Source organism: Fulmarus glacialis, unplaced genomic scaffold (assembly GCF_000690835.1).
Source record: "Fulmarus glacialis isolate BGI_N327 unplaced genomic scaffold, ASM69083v1 scaffold4502, whole genome shotgun sequence".
Classification (NCBI taxonomy): domain Eukaryota; kingdom Metazoa; phylum Chordata; class Aves; order Procellariiformes; family Procellariidae; genus Fulmarus; species Fulmarus glacialis.
Window position 1 is genome coordinate 143,297 of NW_009195826.1, and position 8,956 is coordinate 152,252.

Here is an 8,956-nt window from a genome sequence, read left to right on the forward strand (position 1 = left end):
GTGGTAAACATCCACCATTGCAATTCTCCAAGTCTGATGCATCAACCTGCATTTCCCCCTAAGCTTTGCTATCTCAAACAAATCAGTACCGGTAAAAAGTGAAGAGAAAAAAAAAAAAAAGAAAAAAAAAGAGGGAGTGCTATTATTAGCAGTGACTCTGGCTAGTGCTTTGAAAGAGTGCTATTTAAAAAAAAAAAAACACCACAGAGGCAGATGCTTCATACTAGGTTTGTTTCTGTAATTTAGATGATTGCAACTCCATTTTTAAAAATACTTTAGTGATTTGTATTATGTCTTTAATGGGTTTTAGAGTTAAAAGTTACAAAACCAAATAAAGCCTGGAAGCTAAATTTCAGCTAATGTCTATTTTGTCCAAACACTTTTCATAACATTTTATTTGAAGATTTCTCATTGATACAATTATTTTATTCTAAGATACACACTTTAATTACTCCATATTTTCATTTCTTTGGAATTTTCCAGATTTTTTTTGGTTGATACAATTTTGAAAAAGTCTTCACCAATGTTTTATGATAGCAGAGATAAGACTATGGACATAAACCAATATTACTAAACCATATTCCCCCAAACAAGATCTAAGAGATGCTATCAAAATCAAGTAACGGGAAAATACTGAACAAGGCTTGTTCTTCTAAAATACATACTTTCAGCCACCTGAGAAGTGTGGCTGAAGGTGAGAACACAGCATCTTACTGCAAGGCTTCACAGCCTGCAAGACTGAACTTACAAGTGGTCTTAATTTTCAAGTGCTTGACAGCAATGAAGTTTGGGCAATCTTGATCACTTTTGAAAAGTCTGTTCACTAAATGAGAATTAAGCTTTTGAAATTCTTATCTTGAATTTTGAATACATGCAAGCAAGTTCAAAATGATATGTATTTCCATAGCTTTTCTCCATAGCAGCAGTGTAATTTCAATTAAAGAATTACTCTTTGGAAAATATGGTCTTGCTTTCACTATAATTCTCAAATTTTTTTAAAAAAAAAGCTTTGCTGATGATAGTAAATTCTGCTATATAACCTCAAAGACCGTGACGTAAATCACTTTACAATGCAATCAAAGTAACTTCCCCTGCAAAATAATCCCTAACCAAAATATTAAATCAAGCAACCATCTCTTCTCATGCATGACTGATCAAATAAGCTAGCCTCAGTTCAGCAATGACATAAATGTACAGAATCTAACAGTAAACAAATCAAAATTTCTGTCCTACCAGGCACTGAAATCATCATGAATCAATATCTCTCTGGAGTTTTCAACATCAAGGCACAGGAAGGATCTGCGAAACTCATCAAGGACAATTCTCCTATTCAGCAACCTAGGAAAATACTGGATCTGTCAAACCAAACATGAAAGGAACAACAAATCATGGATTTGTATTATGACCCATGTTGTGTAAATGTTAAAGGTTAAAGAGACTCAGATTCTCAGTGATTTTAACTCTAAATGACTCATTTAAAATATTTTTCAAACTGTATCTCCTCTGAATAAAGACTTGGTTAATAATGAATAAGCCTACTCATAAGACATGTAACAACATTAAAACCCCTGCACAATAGGAGTTGTAGTTACCTTAGGTACATGTATTTGTATGATTTATAAAAGGTGTCACTGTGAGGTTATATCAGAATAGAGCATATTTGCATCCTAATAGTCTATAAGAAAGCCAAATGTCTTTAATTACATAAAAAAGTTATCATAATCTTTGGCCAGATTTTTTAGTCTGTAACATCTCCTTGAAATCGAATGAAAATTGCTCACCGACAATCCTCACTATTTTTTTCATGTGTTGTTCTGGCATTGTTTCCTTCTGACATGTCATATTTCCATCTCCTTGTATTATTCAGTTGACTAATTTCCTCAAAACAGAAAAAAAATCTAAAACTTTTCATTTCAGTAATATCTAAAGGAAACACTGAGATTTTTTTGTTTTATAGTAATATATTCAGCTGCTTTTCCTACTTTCTGTATCAGAAGGAAAAATGAAAAGTCAAACCTTATTTTCATTTGCTTGTTTTCTGTTTAGCTCACAAACTTTCAATATTAGACCTTGTGTTCCTGGCTCTAAAGAACTAAAACTATGTACACAGATGACTCAATGTAATCTGTCAAATTTTACTGAATATACTGAGAATGACAAATGTAAAGATTACTCCTTTCATTTGGGTTATGTTTTACTTCAGTTTTTCTTGGTGGGGAAGAGCTTTTAACAGAATTTGCATTTCTTTTCCTCTCTTTCCAACTTTTTGTTGTCCCACACCCCTTAAGTAACATTGCTTTAAGTTGCATATTTAACAAAAAGAGATGCTTTCAGTGCATATCAGTAAAAAGAAATACACAGCTACCTATTAAGTAAGCGCAGCTGTTACACTAAGTGCAAGGGAGAACACTGGGAATATTAGAAGGTAATTAGGTAGTAAATGACCCTATACACTATGTACATGTATAGTAAGAATCAAATTATGTTTACATCTGACATGCAGTGCTAAGCACAAAAGGTGTCCATGATCGTACTATGACTAAACATTAGGTGCTCTGGGTGTCCACTGTGCTCAAGGCAGCATCATTCAAAATCAATGTATTTCCAGCAGTGTGGTTTTAACTCTTATAGAAAGATGACATTAAAAGGACAATATTTTGTGTTTTTATAAACATTATCTCAAGATTAATAAAAAAGTTATGTGAGAAGTTTTCAGTAAAAGCTACCTGAGGACTAAGATCACAGGAGACAACATTCTGTAAAATTAAATCCTTATAAAGAGTTTGAGATGAGGTGTGAAGTTATTTGGAGTATTCTCATTTTCTGTTCTATGTGCCAGAGAACACACAGCAAAGAAGTTCAGACGTGCTTCAAATAAGGTTTAATTACTTTCAGACTAGAATAAAGGTATTAAAATATGTACAAGGATTATTAAGAAAGGAACATTTAAGTAGATACCAGTTTTAGCTACAAATCACGAGTTTCAGCTGAAAAAGGCAGAAAAGCAAGAATTCTCTCTCTTAAATAATGTAATGCCATTCTAAACTTTTACAAAAATACTAGGTTTACAGCAAATTGAAGCTTGTTCTGGAAGACCTGCTTAGTTCTTTAGTCACTAGAGGTCACTATTACAGTTTTGAATCTTCCAAGTCTGCTGCCTCTTATCATTTTCCTCAGTATACTCTAAATTTGAAAACTTCCCTCTATGAAATGTACTCATGTTTGAATAATGGTACTTGAAATATATATGTAAGTGTCGTCTTCTGAAAAATAAGTCCAGAAGTACTAGTCAAAAGTGGTTTTACCAGTGACAAGTTTATTCTAATAACTCCATCAATAAGCATATTGAGATGAGCTGCCCTCAAGAACAACAAAGATTGTCTTGACATTACAGCACACTCATTGAAGCCATAACACACCGCGGGGGGGGAGGAATCAGGCAGAGTGGTTGGTTCTTGAGATACTCAGGTACTGACCCATCAGGAGTCCTTAGCACAAACAGAATGAGACATGATGATAGATATTTGGAAAAAAAAAAAGAAACAAAACTGGTGAAAAATAAAGGTTTTTTAGATGTTGTCTGGACCTTGTCTATTATCTAATGTCACTTTGACCTACATTAAAGTAATTTGTGTGGGGGATTTGCTGCAGAGCGGTCACTGTTACTGTCCCCACACCACATTTCTGGCACAGAAGTCACCTCTTTGTTTTGTTTCCATTTCCAGCAGAATTTTGGTAAGGGTGAAGACTAAGCACAAACAAAAAAACCTTTTAAAATTATTTTCCTTTTATAAATGCAAACACAAGAAGACTTGAAGTTAATAGGTCTGATCAAAATCTCAGGTACATCCAATGTCTCTCAAGGACTCTGGGCTGATCATTAGGTGACCTGATAGTTCACGGATCATCAACCTACCATCACAGTGGTCATAACTGCTGTGTAGGGGTGACTGAGAGCAGACATGGCAACCACATTTGGGCACCAAAGGTCAAGGAAGAACCACATTAGCACCAGCACACCAGAAAACCACACACAAAGCAAGGAAACTGGGCCCCACAATTTAAGAAGGACGTTAAGGTCCTTGAATGTGTCCAGAGGAGGGCAACAAAGCTGGTGAAAGGGTTGGAAGGAATGTCCTATGAGGAGCTTAGGACTTTGGGCTTGTCTAGTTTGGAGAAAATGAGGCTGAGAGGCGACCTCATTGCTCTCTACAGCTTCCTGAGGAGGGGAAGCAGAGACAGAGGTGCTGATAGGACGCGTGGGAATGGTTCAAAGTTGTGCCAGGGGCGGTTTAGACTGGACATTAGAAAGCATTTCTTTACCGAGAGCGTGGTTAAACACTGGACCAGACTTCCTAGAGAGGTGGACGATGTTCCAAGCCTATCAGTGTTTAGGAGGCATTTGGACAATGCCCTTAATACAATGTTTTAACTTGATCAGCCCTGAATTGGTCAGGCAGCTGGACTAGATGATTGTTGTAGGTTCCTTCCAACTGAAATAGTCTATTCTATTCTATTCTGTTGAAAGTCAAAGGTGGAGGTGTCAGGATAAAAGTGCATCGATATATACAATATTCAAGTGACAGGTGAGCCAAGGCCGGAGTCAAAATAAAAGTCAAATTTTCTGTGTACAAAGAACATTGAGAATCCATGTGGACTTGGGCTGGAGTTAGGATTCAGAGTTCACAAAACAGAAACAAAATTTTGGAAGTGATTATGACCATTGAGCAAATTCCCTGCCTGGGAAGGCAGACCATCAGTAGTTAAAGTATAAACCAGGTCTGAGCTACAAGTCCCATAATTACTGCCAGCTGCATCATTTGAAGCCAAAGATGTCATGTGAGCAGATTTTGAGTGCTGCAGAGAAAGCTGCAGGTGCTCTCTAAAAATGTATAATTCCCTGAGACAATTTAGAGAAGAAAAAGCGCTCTCTCACCTTCAAGGCCTTTCTGGCTGGGCTGCTTCCTGGGATAATTTTACCTTGTTTATGTAGGATTAAGGACCTCTAGGAACCAGAAAGTATGAATATGGTTTTTTACTCTCTTATATTTTCTGCTCTTATAATGACCAATTTTTTATCTATTGACAATATTTATCAGATTTCTGACCTTCCCTTTCAGCATGAACTTCACCTTAATTTTCCTACCAGGAAAAGCAAACAACCTCCCAAACAAACAAAAGCAATAAAAATCCCACAACTAACATCACAGGCACTCTTTGGGCATCTTCCATGCCTTTCATGAGACGGTGTCAGGGAACTATGAATCACAGCCATCATAGGAGTTCCCAAACTGATGTATTTATTCAGTAGGTGACTTAATGACGTGACACGAGATGAACTCAGACATCTTAGCATCCTGTCTCCATTTCCATACTGTCAGTCCCTTCCTCCCAGAGCATTGTCTGTCTCGTCTTTTTTTCCCCATTCAATCTTAGAATAAGAAATAAGACTATTAAAATTACAACAGTTTGTGTTGCTGGAAAATTAAATCCTGCCCAGTTCTTTGTTATGTCTCTAAATAACACAGGTTGAGCTTTATGAACAAGAAGCCCTTTGAAGGGAGACCAAAAAAAAAGATTCAGCCAGATGTGCTCAGTTTGCACAACTGTTTTATGTGTTTATGCTCTCAAACAACAAATGCTTAAAAATCATAAATCTAAGAATTAATTCCACTTTCACAATAGCAGAAAATGAATCTCTCCTTACAAAGAATGAGAAGAGACACAGCCTGAATACATGCTGTTAAAAGATATGAATGGATGTCTCGCCCATTTATAAGTCCTTTGTGCAGTAAACCCAGTAAAGAAGGAAATTTAGAGAGGGAACATAGTCACAGATGAAGAGCAGGGAGACAAAACATGCGGGAAAACTAAAAATATTCTGTCACAAAAAACTCCTGATTGCAGAAAATGTAATCCCATAATCAGAGATTTGCAATCCTCATGGCTGGCATAAAAACATCATATTTCTATTGAAGACCAGAGTCTGTAGCAAAGCATTCTTCGTATAAAAAATATTCAATAAATATAATTGCATATATATTCAACAAATGTTAATGCAATTCTAAGAAGAATTAAAGCCAGACAGTGTGGTGAACATAAAGGTCAATCAGAGTTACATTAAAAACATTCTGTTCTGTCTTTTATCCATTCAGCATCCAGGGGAGATCATTACGCTTTGGAATGAAAAGAAAAGAGAATGGGGGGCAATCATTTCTTCTTACCATGGAAAGGGCTGGTAGCAAGAAAAAGCCTGTTTAATGATTTTATTTGCAGAAAAATGAAAGTGAGAGAACAACTGTGCTAAAATGCTGTTTATCCTTGTTATTAAACAAAGCATAATCACTGTACATGATGGATGTAGAGAGAAAATAACCAAAGCTAGGTCTTGCTCAAGCCTTTGCTCATTTCCAAATCATTTTCCTGCTTCAGGTCTGTTCATTTTAGGCTCCTGCTCCTAACAGAACTGTAATTCCTCTCACAATACATAGATTTTTTCCCCTCAACAAATTCAAGGGCTGACACTACTTTAACACTGATTTTACCCTGTAGTAACATCTCTGGCTCCTAGTTAACCCTTGTTCCGTAAGATAGAACAATAAGTTCATCCATTATGTTTTATCTATGTTTTACTGTTCTTGAATTTGAATAAGGTTACCTTGCTTCAATTGTTTTTTTAATTATAGGGTTGAAATTATGGTGACAGTAGTTGCACAAATAGACACATCAAGATCAATAGTCAATTTGATCTGGAGAAGCTTTCTTCTTTTGTACCATGTCAGATAAAAGAGAATATCCATGGTTACTGCTATTAATATTTATACCACTCTCCAAAAGGAAAGAAAAATATTAGACAACAGACCTGGACATTGATTCCAGTTATACAGGTGCAGCATTAAAAAAAAATAGGACCTTGAGACGGGGCTGAGAATAGTTTTCTACATTACCTAAAGCCCAGAGAACTGAGAAGGGATGGCTGAGTACAGCTGGTTTGTCCAGATGCAGAACATCCAATACCTGGTGTTAAAAAGGCTTCTTTCAGTCTTCTGCCTCTAAAGCACTGGAAAATTCTGGAGGAGGTGCTGCAAGGGCACAAGGATCTGGGGACATTAGATGTCAAATGCCCAACCATTCAAACCACAGGTTTTCCTCCCTAGCATGCTCTGAAGCTTGCTTCAAGTCAGTGAGTAAATTTGCTTTCTCCTGTTAATTTGGGCTAAAGCGCAAGTTGAGATCCACGCTCACAGATAAACAGCATAGATGAGCCTGAATGACTATACAAGAGAGGAAAAGGAAGAATGCAAGGCTGAAGAATGCATTCAGCTTCATGTGCTTGGCTTCTGTTCTGGGCAGGCTCTTCACTGAGGACAGAAGGGTCCATCCCCCCAAAACTTTGCTAAGGTTCATCTCAGTGAAGTCCCGCCCCAAGTTACTCTCACCTCTCACCATGCAGCCATGGTAATACTGGGCACACACCAGCAAAAAGACTGGCCCCACAGCACACAAAGGTATGTACTGCGCCTGTCGGCTGAGATCTCCTGCAAGGTTAGAGCTGGCACCAGTTAGGTCTTCTAGGAGGAGGATTTTACACACATTTGCCTTTCACAGGAAATCTGCAAAGGCTCTTTTATCGTAGTATCAGTACCTCTAGCAGAATGGTATAACTGAAGACTGGCACATATAGATGTCCTGAAGTCAAAGTTGTTGCTGCACCTTTAGCATTAGTCAGTGCTATATAACAGGTGAGGGTTGAAAAAGGGACTGAAAACCCAACCTTTCCAGGAAAGACAAAATGTTAATTCAGCTCTAGGAGTGATTTTTTTTGTATGAAACCTGTGTTATAGGGAATGTTTTGCCCCAGTGGGTTGCTAGAGAACTGCACTGGATGGATGGCACCAGACAGCTGAAATGTGTATACCTGCCCTACTGCCTTCCTACCAAAATTTACCTATGCCAAGACCAGGCCACTCACCCTTTGAAAACTGTCCTTTTAGTGTGTGGATCTTAGCAGTAGCAATGAACGCGTAGGATAGATACGTACGTATGTCAAGAAAAAAACAATGAGCACAAGAGTACTTGTGCTAGGAATTCTTATGGTGGTTATTTATACATCCTTTAACATAACCTCCTACAATTGCCAAGTGTGTTTTACGGTGGTAGTTACAATAACGTCATTGATGCTACCCCTTTCCTTGGAAGGACTGCAGAACAGGCAGTTCTGGTTTAAGCAACACACAGATCAGCAATTAACAGCATTATCCTGGAAACTTCTGCTTCTGTAGGAGCTGCATCGTCAGTCGGATTCTGTGCATTTGACTCAGATGCTGTGACCATTGAGCAGAAATGACACGTTTTAGACGCACACATGCAGTACATGTATCAGAAGCTCAGATGGCAAATACAGACAGCTAAGGGAAAAATGGCTTGATTTATTTACAAATATATATCAAGCCTAGAATATAAATAAATCATTCACAGCAGATACCTGCCTCACTCCTTCCACCTCAAAATCTCATCCTGCATCAATAAAAGCCTCATTCTCAGTAAGAATTGATTCCTCCTCCAAGAACTGATTCTAATAAGAGACATTAAGGTGGAGAAAACTTCTCTGCGTAGTCACCATTGCCTCTCTCCAGTGACTACCGAGTCAGCAGACTAACAATACATTTCAACCTTTCTGGGAAAAATCAAATCTCACCTGAACATAGAGAAATACTTGTAGAACTGTGAGTAACAGGGCCACGTCACGTCTCCTGCCATAAAGGTATTAAGTTAGGGGAGAACAGAAATGAGTGAGAAATGATAAAGGAAGCAGCAGGAAAGGAGACAAGAACAGCAAAAAAGAACCACTGTTAGGAGACAAACTAGAAGTTGATGATAGACAGGGGATTTGTTTCTGTTGCTGTAGCGAGGAATAACAGGATGGTGGCAGACGAAGGGGAGATGCAGTCTGCAA